Below are 18,236 nucleotides of genomic sequence, written 5' to 3'. Positions count from 1 at the left end.
GGCATGCTGGCCACCGACCCCCTCCTGTGCCTTGCCGGCCTTCATAGGTGAAACTCGTTAACAGCACTTGCCGCAAGGCTATATGGGGGGGGGGGGGGGGGGGGGGTCTTTGTTGTGCGTCTGTGCAGATGGAAAAAGTCCTTGCCTCCTGGCTGAGGAGACTCTGCAGCGTGTGAACTTGGAGAACTGCGCACAGAGAATCGAGGAGGAGCTGGACTTCCGCAAGAGCGCCTTTGAGGAGGTGCGCTCCCTCAGCATGTGCTCCAACTCTCCCTGTGCCCCCTCTTATGCTCATGCTGTTTCGTGAAAGTCAACAAAATTGTTAAGGCAAAAACGAGTACGTAGATTATTATCCTGCCAAGATTTTTTTTATCGGCGAATCAAGTTCGCCTTTTGGCATCATCTGGTCGAGCACCAATTGCGTCGAGGCTCAAAAGAAAGCCGTCCCTTGGTGTGGACCAATCAGTTTCAAGGACAATGCATATATTATCATAATGTTTTTTGTTTGCATTTTGACTGCAGGTATTGTGGTTAATGCAGACATGAATCCTCATAAAAAGGTTTCAGTTTTGTTGCCAGAAAGGGGCAAACCCTATTATTATAGTGAATCAAGTTTAGTTAAAAAGAATGCTGCTTTACTTGTTTCAGTTGTAATTGATGAAACATCGTCATTTTGCATGTTTGTTCTTGGAAGATGGACCCATATCAAAATGTAAAAATAGATGAGCAAGAGAGCATTTTGTGCGGGTGCTTTTGGAAAAGTAATTTGATAATCGATAGGATAATAATAACTAATAATCTTAAGAAGAGAGTTTTCGGTCGTTGCATATCGGCAGCGTGTTGGAGTTCCCCTCCTTGCCTCCGTGCCGCCGCAGGAGGTGCGCGAGACACGGAAGCAGCACGAGACGCGCATGGTGGAGAGTGACTCGGGGCGTAAGTGGAAGTATGAGAGCGAGCTGGAACAGGCGCTGCTGGAATTGAGGCAGGCGCACGACGATCAAGTTAACGCTTTCAAGCAAGAGCTGGAGACCAACTTCCGTGCCAAGGTGCGAGGGGCTGTGGGCAGCGGCATCATTTGTGTTTCACGGCCTGACCTGCATGGTCTCATTATGGTGCATGGCCTCACCTGTGAGCTGTAGAGTGATGTCATTAGAATAGTGTCTCATAGCTGCAATATATCTATAATATATAGTCAACGTCCTTCCCTGCACCTCCTGGTTGTGTGCTTGTCCTGTGAATTCTTGTAAATGGTCTCACTGTCTGTGTGCAGTCAAAATTGTAGAGTTCTTCCGCTTCCTGAGCACTATTCTCTCCCGGGACCTCAAGTGGGAACTGAACATCAGCTCCCTCACCAAGAGAGCTCAGAGGATGTACTTCCTACGGCAGTTGAAGAAATTCAACCTGCTAAACACAATGATGGTGCAATTCTATACAGCAATCATTGAATCCATCCTCACCTCCTCCATAACCGACTGGTACGCTGCTGCCACTGCCAAAGACAAGAGCAGACTGCAGCGTATCATCCACACTGCTGAGAAGGTGATTGCCTGCAATCTACGAACCCCCGAGGACCTGCACACGACAAGGACCATGAGGCGAGCGAGGAAGATTATGGCCGATTCCTCCCACCCTGGACACTGTTTCAGCTACTCCCCTCCGGAAGAAGGCTGCGGGCCATCAGGACCAAAACCTCACGCCACAAAAACAGTTTCTTCCCAGCCGCTGCTGGCCTTTTAAACAAGGCCAAGGGCTTACACTGACTTTAACATTTTATCTACAAAATGACACCTTGCCAATATTAACTATGTTACCCTATTTGTATTTTTTTTATTTTTAGATTGTATCTTATAGCCATTTGATATTCGATATTTATTCAATTTTATATACTTTAGCCCCTTGGTGTTAGTTATACTTTGAACCCTTATTTGTTTACCACTTATTTAAGATTTTAGATTCCTATGTGTTGAATGTATGCACAATCCTGCCAAAGTAAATTCCATGTCTGTGAACTTTCATGGCGAATAAAACCCCGATTCACAATGCACGCTTGGCATCCAAGAAGAATAGCTCCAGTGCCAACAGGGCACGCGAGGAGCTCTGGGAGATGACACTCCGTGTGGACTCTCACGAGCCAGCTCAATAACGCACAGAAACAGGTGGAGGAGCGCGAGGCGAGCAGGGCGAGCACGGGGAGGGGGGAAGCGCGTGGAGGTGAAGGAGCGCGAGACGAGCAGCTCGAGCCAGCACGCACGCGCCCCGGGGCCCGTGGCCACGGTGTCGGGTGTTGTACATGTCGGTTGTGAAAATGTTTATGAAAATATTAAAAATTAAACGAATTTTGGGAAGATGCGCAACCTTACTAATTGGCTGTGTCGGGTGGTGGCGGGTTTAACGACACATTTATATTTATGCGATGTAACCAAAAAAAATGGATAATTTTGGTTGTAAAAGCTTGTCAAAATTATAATTGAACTGTAACCCTGGTGTGAGCGATTCCCCTGTCTCGGTGTGTGTGTGGGTTGTAAAATGTTAATTTTCGATTATTAGACGGGGGGGGGGGGGGGGGGGGGCAAGAAGCCACACCTCTCCTCCTCGATCTCCAGCAGCTTGCGGTAGGCGGAGATCTCCATGTCGAGCGCCAGCTTCACGTCTAACAGCTCCTCGTACTCGTTGAGCTGCGCCTGCATCTGCTCCCGAAGCTCCGACGGCTCGCCGGTGGGAGTCACGTTCGTGCGCCAGGCTGTCCTCCAGATCCCGCACGCGCGACTCCAGCACAGAGGTCTGCATTGCGGTGGCACACACGCAGAGCATTGATTAGCACGCACACGCCTTGGTTACCATGCCCACTCACTCGCTTTACCTTGCGAGGCATGGCGCTAGCGGTAGACTTGGGGGTCAATTATAATTGGCATCATGCGATTTGTAATGAATTGCAATGTCGTAATTTCAGCTACCAATGCTGCTATATCTGTAATTAGAATCGACCCTTTGTCTATCGGCCTGTGTGCATATTAGGTGCAAAGTCGTTAGCGCATTGCATTATGTACCCAGGGACCTGAATTTGATTTCAGCTCGTGGACAATATCACCGATTTTTATCCGAACCGGTCCCGAGTCTCACCTAGGTCACCTCAGACTAAACAAGTACCTGGTGCAGTGTATAAACATCAGAACCGAGGCGATAAAGGTGGTCAGGTGTGGTGGCGGTCATACTATCCCCTCGTACACCGTTCCGCCCTTCATGGGCACTTTCCCCAAAAGCCTGTGTAGATTACACGGGGGATCTTTCAGTGCGTGTGTGTATATAAAAGAGTATATTTTGTGTGTGTGAGCACCTGTTTCTGTGCGTTATTGAGCTGGTTCGTGAGAGTCTCCACGCGGAGGGTCATCTCCGAGAGCTCCTCACGTGCCCTGTTGGCACTGGAGCTATTCTTCTCGGATGCCAAGCGTGCATTGTCAGTCTGCACACAGACAGCGAGACCATTTACAAGACTTCACAGGATGAGCACACAACCAGGAGGTGCAGGGAAGGACAACAAACTCCAACAAGTGTCGTTTGATGATCTCAAACTTGGCACCAATAATTAGTAAAAAAAATCCCTGACATTTTTTTTTACTTACGTTGACTATATTATAGATATATTGCAGCTATGAGACACTACTCTAATGGCATCACTCTACCGCTCACAGGTGAGGCCATGCACCATAATGAGACCATGCAGGTCAGGCCGTGAAACACAAATGACGCCGCTGCCCACAGCCCCTCGCACCTTGGCACGGAAGTTGGTCTCCAGCTCTTGCTTGAAAGCGTTCACTTGATCGTCGTGCGCCTGCCTCAATTCCAGCAGCGCCTGTCCCAGCTCGCTCTCATACTTCCACTTACGCCCCGAGTCACCCTCCACCATGCGCGTCTCGTGCTGCTTCCGTGTCTCGCGCACCTCCTGCGGCGGCACGGAGGCGCGCCACGAGCGGTACGGGGGCAAGGAGGGGAACTCCACCAACACGCTGCCGATATGCAACGACCGAAAACTCTCTTCTTCAGATTATTATTAATTATTATCCTGTCGATTATCAAATTACTTTTCCAAAAGCACCCGCACAACATGCTCTCTCATCTTGCTCATCTATTTTTACATTTTGATATGGGTCCACCTTCCAAGAACAAACATGCAAAATGACGATGTTTCATCAATCACAACTGAAACAAGTAAAGCAGCATTCTATTTAACTAAACTTAATTCGCCGATAAAAAAAAAAAATCTTGGCAGGATCATAATCTACGTACTCGTTTCTGCCTTAACAATTTTGTTGACTTGCACGAAACAGCATGAGCATAAGAGGGGGGGGGGGGGCACAGGGAGAGTTGGAGCACACGCCGAGGGAGCGCACCTCCTCAAAGGCGCTCTTGCGGAAGTCCAGCTCCTCCTCGAGGCTCTGTGCACGGTTCTCCAAGTTCACACGCTGCAGGGTCTCCTCAGCCAGCTGCTTCTTGGTGGAGGCAAGGACTCCTTCCATCTGCACAGACGCACAACAAAGACCTCCCATATAGCCTTGCGGCAAGTGCTGTTAACGAGTTGCACCTATGAAGGCCGGCAAGGCACAGGGGTCGGTGGCTAGCATTATGCCCACCCGCGTCACCCATGTGGCGATGTTTACACTCCACACGGGTGCACACGCAGGCGTGCAACCCTTTCCCCTATCTCACCATCACCATTCTATTGCCATCTATTCAGGGTCACAATTTAAGAACCGATTAGTTTACAATCGTGTTTTTCTGGTTTTCGTTCAATTTTTTGCCGTCTCATGTGGGCTGTTTTTTTTTTGCTTAAGCCTTAAGGTAATATTAGCATGCATCATGCAAATACAATTCTGATTCAGGAAAAATAAATTTTCAAAAGTGGACGCATCATGCTGTTGTACATGTCGGTTGTGAAAATTTATGAAAATAAAAAAATGAAATTCACTCTTGACGCTCGCCACCATCGTCTTGTTAATGAGCACTCGCCTTCATCGTTAATACAGCACTCGTTCCCAACAAATCACTCGCCACTTGCTGCCATCACTCACCATCGTCACAAAAATATTAACAGCGGTCACTCATCGTAATAAAAAGCACTCGCTTTAACCATAATAAATAGCTGCTATCACAATAACCAAAACCCTTTCTAATAATTGACCATTATTGTAATTAGTACAATCACGACTAACACTGCACTCACCATCGTTGCAACTTCCACACGTGTGCCTTGTCGAGTGAGTACATGTGCGGGTGCGAGTACACGCGTGTTGTGTGTACTAGGACCAGCCGCTGGGAGCGTGGGTGCTGAAGAGGAAGGTTGTGGAGCAGGACGAGATCTCTTACAACAGGGGTGTCCAGTTTTTTTTAGTGAGGGTCAAATACAGAAAAATAAAAAGGCCGGGCCACACACTAGAGGTGACATATTGACACGTGATGAATACTGTGTATTGCTAACTCACCTATAATGTGAAGAACATTGCACTCAGTGGGAGCAGTGATGCTGTCCTTTGGATTGAAGGATGGCTGACATGTCAGGAGAAAGTTTGGTGGTCGAGACACGAAGGACTTCACAGATATGGCTATCAGTCATTCTGGTTCTGTCTGCTTTTGTTCTGATTTAAGAGAATGTTTGTTCACATATGTATGTTGAGCCGAACAGGCCAATTCTTTGTGCGTGGCGTCTCAGAGGAAACTTGGCATTATCCAAACTCTGATGGAAGTCAGGGAGGGAGAGAAGCTGATGTTGACTCTTCAGAGAATCACCACATTGCATTTCAATCAGTTCTAACTGCACACTCTTCTACTTCTTCTGCATCCACCAGGAAGGGGGTCGAGAACAGCTTAATTTGTTTTTCAATGACAGAAAAATCTTGGAAACGCTGGTTGAATTCTGTCACGAGAGATACAATCACAGACACATTTCTCCTTTTTAGCAGAAAGGTCGGTCTTTGGAAAAGCAGACTTGATTTCCGACAGCGCAGGGAAGTGTGCAGCATTAAAGCTTCGTAGTTGTGTCTCAAACAGGCGGAGCTTTACACAGAAGGTTTTCATGTGCGCATACAGGTGTGGCACCAGCTGTTATTTGCCTTGTAGGTTCTTGTTCAGTGTATTCAGATGAGCAAGATCAACTAAAAATGCCAGGTCTGCCAGCCACAGAGAGTCACTCAGTTCATGAAGAGGTCGGCCCTTCTCTTTCAAAAACTGGTCGATTTCTGATCTCAGCGAATAAAACCGCTGCAGTACAGAGCCGCGGCTGAGCCAGCGCACATCAGAGTGGTAGAGTACATCCCCGTATTCAGCATCCACATCAGATAGGAAAGCTTGAAATTCTGTGGTACAGTCCTCTAGCTCGAATTATGTTGACAGTTTTTACAACGGTGTTCATCACATCGCCCAGCTGGACAGTCTTGGCACACAGTGCTCTTGGTGGATTATACAGTGCATCCTAACAGCCTCACCTCCGCTCTCTTTTATCTTGGCGCACACCATCGATGCAATTCCTTTGCGTTCGCCCATCATGGCCGGAGCTCCATCCGTTGTTACTCCACAGAGCTTGTCCCATTTAAGCCCAATCTTTTCAACTGCCTCCGACAGCTTCAAAAATATCTCTACCCGTCGTTATGCCTTTTAGGCTCATCATATCAAGCAGTTCCTCCGTACAGCAAAAATTATCTACTCCCTGCAAAAAAATTAACAGCTGCGCGGTGTCTGTGGCATCTGTGCTCTCGTCGCATGCTATCGAGTAAAAATCAAAAGCACAAGCTTTTCTCTCAGCTGAAGTTTCAAGTTAACTGACAAGTCCTCGATTCGCCGCACCACTGTATTTCTGGATAAGCTCACACTGTTGAAATCCTGCACTTTTTCCGGGCACATTATTTCTGTGACTTTGATGAGGCACTGCTTTATGAAATCACCGTCTGAGAACGGTTTGCCGTGCTGGGCAATAAGTTTAGCGACTTCATAGCTTGCTGTTGTGGCGTTATGTATTTTGTTAGCACGAAAAAATTGTTGAGCTTGCAGGCTAGCCGCCATTTGCTTGACTTTCTTTGTTCGATCAGCACCGGTGTACGATGTGTAGCTCTGATGTTTGGTCTCATAGTGCCGACGGACATTATACCCTTTCATCACAGCAACATCTTCATTGCAAATCAAAACAGACACTTTCCGTTGATTTCTTTGAAAAAATATTCATTTTCCCACCGTGTTTGAAATCTTCTACACTCGCTTGCTATTTTGCGTTTCTTCGGTGCTGCCATTTCTGGTGACTCACGGTAAAAGTTTTTCTCTGCTTAATTTTGTTTAGTGGAGAAGCACGGTTTTCCGTGGCTGGCTCCATCTAGTGTTGAAACTGAGAAGTGCAACAGAGTTGAGCTCAAGCTTCTTGTGCGGGCCATATTCAATTATATTTTCAGGATTTGCTGCGGGCCAATAAAAACTGGACCGCGGGCCGCAGTTTGGACACCCCTGGTTTACAAGTTCCCGTCGCGATATGTCATCAAGGCCAATACCACGGTGAGGGGAGGGCACGGTACAGAGACGCACTGGGTCGTTGGCACTCGACGAAGAGCTTCCCGTGGTCATCGGGGCGGATGAAGGGGACGAGCTGCGGCGGCAAGTACGTCTCGTCGCTGGGGCTGCCGAGGAGCGTGGGGCGAGACGGCGGGTCCCAGTCCAGCCCCCGCCGCGTGCGTCCAAACGCCATCGTGGTCAAGGGTCTCTCGCGGGTCCTTCTCGTCCTGTCGGGTCACTCGCTTGCAATGGAATTAGATTACACGTCAACCAGCCCGGTTGTGGTGGCGAGCATGGGTGGGGTGGGTGCCTTCCCCCCCCCCCCCAATTGTCCCCCGATAACCACCATGAAAATCAGGTTTCTGAGCATCAAAAGTGCGAACACTTAACGCAGTTTTAGTACAAAAAAATGGATGCAACACCTTTATATTTTAATTAACAATTAAGGGAGCAGCAGTAGCGGCTGTGGATAGCCATTTCACGGAGATAAAGGCATCAATTATACAGGGCGCTTTTGAATTATGAAAATTTGCAACAATACCACGAGAAATGTGCCGCCTCCAGGCTCTGGAGACCACCTGGAGAAGATTCCAGGCATGTTGACAATTATGGCGAACAAGTGGAGACTTTGAAGCTATTAACGTACATGTGTTACAGAGACGTGCAGTCAGGGGAGGCAGGGGTAGGAAGAGCCTCACCTGTCATTCTCCAATGAAAATAGCCGTTACAAAAAGTTAAGTAGATACGATTTTTCCATCGATTTGTTTACAAATGTCATTTCTGTACGATTCCAATCATTTTTAGTCAAATCGCCAAATTTGCGGAGCTTCGCTGCAAATACAGGAAGAGACGAGAGGTGAGGCAGCGACGAGCTCAGCCTCCCCTCCGATTGCGCAACCCCTCAGTAACTGGATGGAGCGCGGGAAATAAGCGCGTGCCTGTTACCATCTCTCTATGTCATCAATGTAATGTTTGTAGACCCCTTCATTTCATGTCCTCGCCTTCCATACTCCAGGTAACTTATTTCACGTGTGTGTATAAAGATATTTAGGATCGCTGGTCTCGTCATGAAACTGCAATGATAAAGCACCAGGGGAGGCAGTTGTCACATCAGCCTCACCGAGGGGGACGTGTCTAACGCACACCCCTAAGTGAATCTGGCTTCGATACTAGCCAGTGCCTCCCCATCCATTGACCTCACCGCATGTCACCGATTTGTTATCATGCTCTTAGTGCATTATTCGTTCTTTTTCCATAAAAAACGTCCCATATAACTGTTAACATTTTTTTAAGCACGCTGTACACTGCAAAAGGAGGCAACTACCAATTGCGGAGCCGTTCGTGGGCTGCGTTTTTTTGTTGTTGCAAAGGTCACAGAGCCACCAACAGCGTTAAATGTTGCAGCCCGTGGAGCTGTAACGACGATGAAGAGGTGATTAGGGCAAGACGCCACGATAGTTGCTAATAATTAAAGCAGAGCGTCCGACAATACCACAGTACTGGGGGTCAGTGCCTGATTAAGCTCGGTGCAGGGCCATTAGCATGTCGTTATAAAGGGGCCCTAAATACAAAAAAAATATTAAAACGAATTTCTTACTTCCACAGTAAAGCAATTTATTTTCACTTTCTATACAGCCAAATAATACGACAAAGCGTCAACCTTAAGCACCCAGTCGTTCGTAAAAATTAGTTCGTAATTGAAGGCAGTGCAGTACTATAGTAATAGAGCAAGCGCAGAAACAATGAACCGGAATCGATAGCTTGAAAGCATTTAGCGCGGGACCCTCCTTGAAAGTGCGGGGCCCGGAGCCTTTGCAGCCACTTCTGCTACGAGGATCATCCGGCACTGCTGCGGGTGACCCCACCACCCACAGAGCCGATAGTAAAGTCGCCACTACGGCCGCAGAATCGACCTCTTATGACCGCAAAGCCGTGAAATAGCGCCACCTGGCGTGCGGCCATCTGGCGCGCGGCCAAGTGGCGCGCGATTCAAACTCGAGGTCGCCACGTCAGGAGCAGCAAGGCCGTAATTATAATATACATTGGGGGGGGGGGGCACACACATCGCCCCCCCATATAGTGCTATAAAATAGATTTATGTTTATATGATTGTGGTTATGGTTGTACTTTATTAACCTCGAATCTGCCAAATACAATGACACAAGAAAAGGTAAAAAAGTAAAGAGCAATGTAATACAATACACCATTAGACATTATAAAAAATAAATAAAAAGTCTATCCTGTTTTGATTTAAAGCTTTCGTGACTGCAGTAATTCATATTCTTAGTTTTTTCGGTAAAGTCACGTTGAAGAGAAACAACAAAATAACAAAATATATATAAAACAATAAAAAATTCTCACGACGTTTCGACCATAACTCAAACGGTCATCATCAGGTGTGTCGGTTTGCATAAATTTATTTTGAAAACGGCATATTTATTTATTTATTTATATATATAAAAATAACGTTTGCGTCACGCGCAACGATTGGCAGTTTGCCCAGGACTAGTCCATCTATTTTTTGAAAAGAGGAGGGGGGAGACGAAATTTGTTTTTATGTATGCTGTCTGAAAGCCACTGTAAGCGTGAACAATCAATCAAGAACTGAAATGATTTATCAAATCTTTCCAATGATTGCTAAGATAGAATCCATCTTCTCGGTTGAAATTGTCTCTGTGCTTGTATATGTGGATAGCCTCATGAACGAATCTTTTCCAAGACGGAGGTTCTTTGTAAGCCATCTGGCTTCCATGAGAGATTCGTTCATGAGGCTATCCACATATACAAGCACAGAGACAATTTCAACCGAGAAGATGGATTCTATCTTAGCAATCATTGGAAAGATTTGATAAATCATTTCAGTTCTTGATTGATTGTTCACGCTTACAGTGGCTTTCAGACAGCATACATAAAAACAAATTTCGTCTCCCCCCTCCTCTTTTCAAAAAATAGATGGACTAGTCCTGGGCAAACTGCCAATCGTTGCGCGTGACGCAAACGTTATTTTTATATATATATATAAAATATATATATAAATAAATAAATATGCCGTTTTCAAAATAAATTTATGCAAACCGACACACCTGATGATGACCGTTTGAGTTATGGTCGAAACGTCGTGAGAATTTTTTATTGTTTTATATATATTTTGTTGTTTCTCTTCAACGTGACTTTACCGAAAAAACTAAGAATATGAATAAGTCTATCCTGTATATTCCTAGTTTTTTCGGTAAAGTCACGCTGAAGAGAAACAACAAAATAACAAAATATATATAAAACAATAAAAAATTCTCACGACGTTTCGACCATAACTCAAACGGTCATCATCAGGTGTGTCGGTTTGCATAAATTTATTTTGAAAACGGCATATTTATTTATATATATAAAAATAACGTTTGCGTCACGCGCAACGATGGCAGTTTGCCAGGACTAGTCCATCTATTTTTTGAAAAGAGGAGGGGGGAGACGAAATTTGTTTTTATGTAAGCTGTCTGAAAGGCACTGTAAGCGTGAACAATCAATCAAGAACTGAAATGATTTATCAAATCTTTCCAATGATTGCTAAGATAGAATCCATCTTCTCGGTTGAAATTGTCTCTGTGTTTGTATATGTGGATAGCCTCATGAACGAATCTCTCATGGAAGCCAGATGGCTTACAAAGAACCTCCGTCTTGGAAAAGTCAATGGCATGTGAGCCTACTGAATTAGAACAATGATCTGCTACGGCCGAGGTGTTGGTCCTACCGTGTTTAAGGTCTGCTTTATGTTCACGAATGCGGTCCGAGATATGGCGTTTGGTTTCTCCAATGTAACTACTACCACAGAGGCAACTTAGTTTGTAGACACCAGGGTATTGTATGTCCGGAATCACATCTTTTACAGACGGAACCAGATCACGGATTTTATGTAATGTGTTGAAACGGACCTGGATCTTGTGTTTATTCAAGATTTTGGAGATCTTTTTTGTGATCCCAGCAATGTAGGGTAAAGTGATGGTTTTGAAAGGCTCCTCAAGAGGGTTCTTCTTCATGGTTTGAGTGATAGCTTTGCGGATTGTATAGTCGGAGTAACCATTAGCCCTAAGAGCTTGGTGTACGTGCTTGAGTTCACTGCTTATGTGTTCCTGGTCGGATATGCATTGGGCTCTATGATACAGAGTCTTGATGAGAGAATTCTTCTGTGATGGATGGTGGTGGGAATCCGGTTTCAGATAAGCATCCGTATGGGTAGCTTTCCTGTAGACAGAGTGGCTCATTGAACCATCAGGTCTCTTTTTAATTAGGACATCCAAAAAAGGTATCTTGCCATCTATTTCGACTTCCATGGTAAATCTGATGGCTGGGTGTATGGAATTGATGTGGTCGAAGAATTTGTCTAGAGCAGGCCGGCCATGTGGCCAGATGACAAAAGTGTCATCCACGTACCTCTTCCATAAGGTTGGGCGCAGAGTGGCAGTCTGGATGGCGTCAGTCTCAAATTTCTCCATGAAAATGTTAGCTATAACTGGAGAAAGGGGGGAGCCCATTGGGGTGCCCTCAGTTTGTTTGTAGAAAGTTCCATTCCAAGTGAAGTATGTATTGGTTAAACAGTGTCTCACCAGGGGGGGTACCTCAGTGTTTAGTCCTTGATGAACCAACTTTCTACAAACAAACTGAGGGCACCCCAATGGGCTCCCCCCTTTCTCCAGTTATAGCTAACATTTTCATGGAGAAATTTGAGACTGACGCCATCCAGACTGCCACTCTGCGCCCAACCTTATGGAAGAGGTACGTGGATGACACTTTTGTCATCTGGCCACATGGCCGGCCTGCTCTAGACAAATTCTTCGACCACATCAATTCCATACACCCAGCCATCAGATTTACCATGGAAGTCGAAATAGATGGCAAGATACCTTTTTTGGATGTCCTAATTAAAAAGAGACCTGATGGTTCAATGAGCCACTCTGTCTACAGGAAAGCTACCCATACGGATGCTTATCTGAAACCGGATTCCCACCACCATCCATCACAGAAGAATTCTCTCATCAAGACTCTGTATCATAGAGCCCAATGCATATCCGACCAGGAACACATAAGCAGTGAACTCAAGCACGTACACCAAGCTCTTAGGGCTAATGGTTACTCCGACTATACAATCCGCAAAGCTATCACTCAAACCATGAAGAAGAACCCTCTTGAGGAGCCTTTCAAAACCATCACTTTACCCTACATTGCTGGGATCACAAAAAAGATCTCCAAAATCTTGAATAAACACAAGATCCAGGTCCGTTTCAACACATTACATAAAATCCGTGATCTGGTTCCGTCTGTAAAAGATGTGATTCCGGACATACAATACCCTGGTGTCTACAAACTAAGTTGCCTCTGTGGTAGTAGTTACATTGGAGAAACCAAACGCCATATCTCGGACCGCATTCGTGAACATAAAGCAGACCTTAAACACGGTAGGACCAACACCTCGGCCGTAGCAGATCATTGTTCTAATTCAGTAGGCTCACATGCCATTGACTTTTCCAAGACGGAGGTTCTTTGTAAGCCATCTGGCTTCCATGAGAGATTCGTTCATGAGGCTATCCACATATACAAACACAGAGACAATTTCAACCGAGAAGATGGATTCTATCTTAGCAATCATTGGAAAGATTTGATAAATCATTTCAGTTCTTGATTGATTGTTCACGCTTACAGTGCCTTTCAGACAGCTTACATAAAAACAAATTTCGTCTCCCCCCTCCTCTTTTCAAAAAATAGATGGACTAGTCCTGGCAAACTGCCATCGTTGCGCGTGACGCAAACGTTATTTTTATATATATAAATAAATATGCCGTTTTCAAAATAAATTTATGCAAACCGACACACCTGATGATGACCGTTTGAGTTATGGTCGAAACGTCGTGAGAATTTTTTATTGTTTTATATATATTTTGTTATTTTGTTGTTTCTCTTCAGCGTGACTTTACCGAAAAAACTAGGAATATGAATTACTGCAGTCACGAAAGCTTTAAATCAAAATTTAAAGTCTATCCTGTGTTAGCGAATTTTTTAAAATATTTTAGGCAGCAAATTCGTAAATTCGTTTTCAAAGTTAGATATTTTTTTCTGGGGGGGGGGGGGGGGGGAATAGTCACACGGACGTCAATATCGGCCAGAATCGGCTTATATCGGACACCAAATCGACGCCACAGCAGCCCGCGTGCCCCTCACCTGCAGGTGCCTCTCCCCCACGTGGTCAACACCAGTAACAAGACGTCGTGTGGGCAGAGTTCCTTTAATAGGCGGGAAAACCAATCAGCAGCCGCCCTCCCCCCCATACATCCGGCGGAAGTCCTTATATGAGCAGGTAATCAAATCCAATTCTGAATATCTTAAACGTGCAATTCGCCTCTTTATCGTCCATTTCTGATTGGTTGGAGATCCATCGACTCGTGGAGAAACCCGTGGACAGAGACACAGACTCACACAGAGACACAGAGAGACAGACTCACACAGAGAGACAGACACAGAGAGAGACAGACTCACACAGAGACACAGAGAGACAGACTCACACAGAGACACAGAGAGACAGACTCACACAGAGAGACACAGACACAGAGAGACAGACTCACACAGAGACACAGACACAGAGAGACACAGAGAGACACAGACCCACACAGAGACACAGAGAGACAGACTCACACAGAGAAACAGAGAGACAGACTCACACAGAGAGACACAGACACAGAAAGACAGACTCACACAGAGACACAGACACAGAGAGAGACAGACTCACACAGAGACACAGAGAGACAGACTCACACAGAGACACAGAGAGACAGACTCACACAGAGACACAGAGAGAGAGAGACTCACACAGAGAGACACAGACACAGAGAGACAGACTCACACAGAGACACAGACACAGAGAGACACAGAGAGACACAGACTCACACAGAGACACAGAGAGACAGACTCACACAGAGACACAGAGAGACAGACTCACACAGAGAGACACAGACACAGAGAGACAGACTCACACAGAGACACAGACACAGAGAGACACAGAGAGACACAGACCCACACAGAGACACAGAGAGACAGACTCACACAGAGACACAGAGAGACAGACTCACACAGAGAGACACAGACACAGAGAGACAGACTCACACAGAGACACAGAGAGAGACAGACTCACACAGAGACACAGAGAGACAGACTCACACAGAGACACAGAGAGACAGACTCACACAGAGACACAGAGAGAGAGACTCACACAGAGAGACACAGACACAGAGAGACAGACTCACACAGAGACACAGACACAGAGAGACACAGAGAGACACAGACTCACACAGACACAGAGAGACAGACTCACACAGAGACACAGAGAGACAGACTCACACAGAGAGACACAGACACAGAGCGACAGACTCACACAGAGACACAGACACAGAGAGAGGCAGACTCACACAGAGACACAGACACAGAGAGATAGACACAGACTCACACAGAGAGACACAGACATACAGGGCCACAGACACAGAGAGACACAGACACAGAGAGACACAGAGAGAGAGACAAACTCACACAGAGACACAGACACAGAGAGAGATACAGACACAGACTCACATGGAGAGACACATACACAGAGAGACACAGACACACACAGAGAAACACAGAGACAGAGAGACACAGACTCACACAGAGAGACACAGACTCACACAGAGAGTCGCGGACTCATATAGAGAGACACAGACAGATACAGACAGACATAGAGACACATACATAGAGACGCAGACTCATACAGAGAGACACAAACTCACACAGAGACACAGAGAGACAGACTCACATAGAGAGACACAGAGAGACACAGAGAGACAGACTCATACAGAGAGACACTGACTCACACAGAGAGACACAGACACAGAGAGAGACACAGACATAGAGACGCAGACTCATACAGAGAGACACAGACAGACACAGACAGACATAGATTCACACAGACAGACATAGAGACGCAGACTCACAAAGACACAGACTCACACAGAGAGACACAGAGAGAGACAGACTCATACAGAGAGACACAGACACACAGAGACCCAGACTCACACAGAGAGACACAGACACACAGAGAGACACAGAGAGAGACAGACACAGCGAGATACAAACTCACACAGAGAGAGACATAGACTCTCACAGAGACACAGACTCACACAAAGAGACACCACAGACTCGCACAGAGAGACACCACAGACTCATACAGATAGACATAGACTCACACAGAGAGACACAGATTCACACAGAGAGACACACACTTGTAGAAAGACACTGACTCGCATAGTGTCCCCAATGAATCACACAAAGACACATTGACTCATAAAGACACTCAGACTCACAGCGACACGTAGACTCACACAGAGACATAGACTGACAGCGACACACAGGCTCCCATAGGGTCCAGTGTTTAATCCGTGGCGATTCTGGGAGTGCATCTTATTATCAACACAAAAGAAAAATCTGGACCGGTTTTTATAGTCAGTGTCTCATCAGCAGTGCCAGGCTTTGTTTGAACTAATCCTGGTGAACTGCACGGATGTTTGTAAGCAAGGATTGGTTTCAACATGTCGTGTCTCATCAGCAGTACCAGGCTTTGTTTGAACCACTCCTGGTGAACTGTACGGATGTTTGTAAGCAAGGATTGGTTTCAACATGCAGTGTCTCATCAGCAGCGCCAGGCTTTGTTTGAACCAATCCTGGTGAACTGCACGAATGTGTATAGGCCAAGACCCTCGTTTGTCAGATGTGGGCCTCGTTGTTATTTTTGTTATGCAAAGGAAAATCAGTACCGCGTGTCGAACCAACGCTGAGCGGATGAATAGCAAATGTAGGTCGTGCGACTGATGGAAGGTGTCAAAAAAACACTCAACGCTTTTGATGTTTGTTCTTGTGGAGGCACGGCTATGGTGACGTACGAGACACGGCGTGTGAAAGTAATTAATTAATCGTAAACGTGCGGAATATTCTGCGATGTCATACGGCGTTGATAAATGGTCAGTGTGCTATGTCGTCAACAGTTCGATGCACGCGATCGTTGCATGACCGTTTATTTAGCGAATGATTTCACGCGTGGCTTTGTACGTATGTATATTGAACTTCTTTCGCACCGTACGTAGCCAACCGTGCTAATCTGTGGGTCTCTATGAGTGTCTGTGGGTCTCTGTGGGTCTCTATGAGTGTCTGTGGGTCTCTGTGGGTGTCTGTGTCTCTGTGGGTCTCTGTGGGTCTCTATGAGTGTCTGTGTATCTGTGGGTCTCTGTGGGTCTCTATGAGTGTCTGTGGGTCTCTGTGGGTCTCTGTGGGTCTCTATGAGTGTCTGTGGATCTCTGTGGGTCTCTGTGGGTCTCTATGAGTGTCTGTGTCTCTGTGGGTCTCTGTGGGTCTCTATGAGTGTCTGTGTGTCTCTGTGGGTCTCTATGAGTATCTGTCTTTGAGGGTCTTTATGGGTCTCTATGAGTGTCTGTGTCTCTGTGGGTCTCTGTGTCTATGAGTGTCTGTGTCTCTGTGGGTTTATGTGTGTGTCTGTGGGTGTCTATGGGTCTGTGTCTCTGTGGGTCTCTGTTTGTGTCTATGTCTCTGTGGGTGTCTATGGGTCTCGGTGACTGTGAGTCTCTGTGTGTGTCTATGAGTGTCTGTGTTTCTGTAGGTCTCTGTGTGTGTCTATGTCTCTGTGGGTGTCTATGGGTCTGGGTGCCTGTTGGGTCTCTGTGTGTGTCTATGAATCTGTGTCTCTGTGGGTCTCTGGGTCTGTGTGCCTGTGGGTCTCTGCGTGTCTCTATGAGTCTGTGTCTCTGTGGGTCTCTGTGGGTGTCTATGGGTCTGGGTGCCTGTGGGTCTCTGCGTGTCTCTATGAGTCTGTGTCTCTGTGGGTCTCTGTGTGTGTCTATGGGTCTGGGTGTCTGTGGGTCTCTGCGTGTCTCTATGAGTCTGTGTCTCTGTGGGTCACTGTGTGTGTCTATGGGTCTGGGTGTCTGTGGGTCTCTGCGTGTCTCTATGAGTCTGTGTCTCTGTGGGTCTCTGTGTGTGTCTATGAGTCTGTGGGTCTCTGTGGGTCTCTGTGGCTGTCTATGGGTCTGGGTGCCTGTGGATCTCTGCGTGTCTCTATGAGTCTGTGTCTCTGTGGGTATCTGTGTGTGTCTATGGGTCTGGGTGCCTGTGGGTCTCTGTGTGTTTCTATGAGTGTTTGTGTGTCTCCGTGGGTCTCTGTGGGTCTCTGTGAGTGTCTGTGGGTCTCTACGGGTCTCTGTGGGTGTCTATTGGTCTGTCTCTGTGGGTCTCTGTGTGTGTCTATGGGTCTGGGTGCCTGTGGGTCTCTGTGTGTCTCTATGAGTGTTTGTGTGTCTCTGTGGGTCTCTGTGGGTCTCTGTGAGTGTCTGTGGGTCTCTGTGGGTCTATGTGTGTGTCTATGAGTCTGTGTCTCTGTGGGTCTCTGTGGGTGTCTATGGGTCTGGGTGCCTGTGGGTCTCTGCGTGTTTGTTGAACTTCCTTTGGCACCACAAACTAAACACAATACAAATACATAATTAACTTAATACACACGTAATACTTGTATTATGCCAATAATGTAATATATATAGCCAACAGTTAAAAAAACGTCAGAGTTCTATGCAATATGTTGGTGAAAATTAACCAACCGTTAAGGCTCAAACAATACCAACACAATTTCACGCCAC

The 18,236-nt window shown here is 46.3% G+C and overlaps 1 protein-coding gene across 1 annotated transcript in view; it reads right to left on the bottom strand.

Moving 5' to 3' along the window:
* Window positions 1–13,768, bottom strand: part of LOC116956669 (guanylate-binding protein 6-like) — a 49,562-nt gene extending 35,794 nt beyond the window's left edge. The window contains exon 1 of the mRNA XM_076054652.1: window positions 13,735–13,768. The gene's annotated coding sequence lies outside the window, so the exon portion shown is untranslated. The remainder of the gene's footprint in view (window positions 1–13,734) is intronic.
* Window positions 13,769–18,236: the final 4,468 nt, after the last annotated feature.

Source organism: Petromyzon marinus, chromosome 66 (genome assembly GCF_048934315.1).
Source record: "Petromyzon marinus isolate PM22_M1 ecotype Great Lakes invasive population chromosome 66, UKy_Petmar_22M1.pri1.0, whole genome shotgun sequence".
NCBI lineage: Eukaryota > Metazoa > Chordata > Hyperoartia > Petromyzontiformes > Petromyzontidae > Petromyzon > Petromyzon marinus.
The sequence above is the reverse complement of the archived record's forward strand: the minus strand, read 5'-3'. Positions and strand labels throughout refer to the sequence as shown.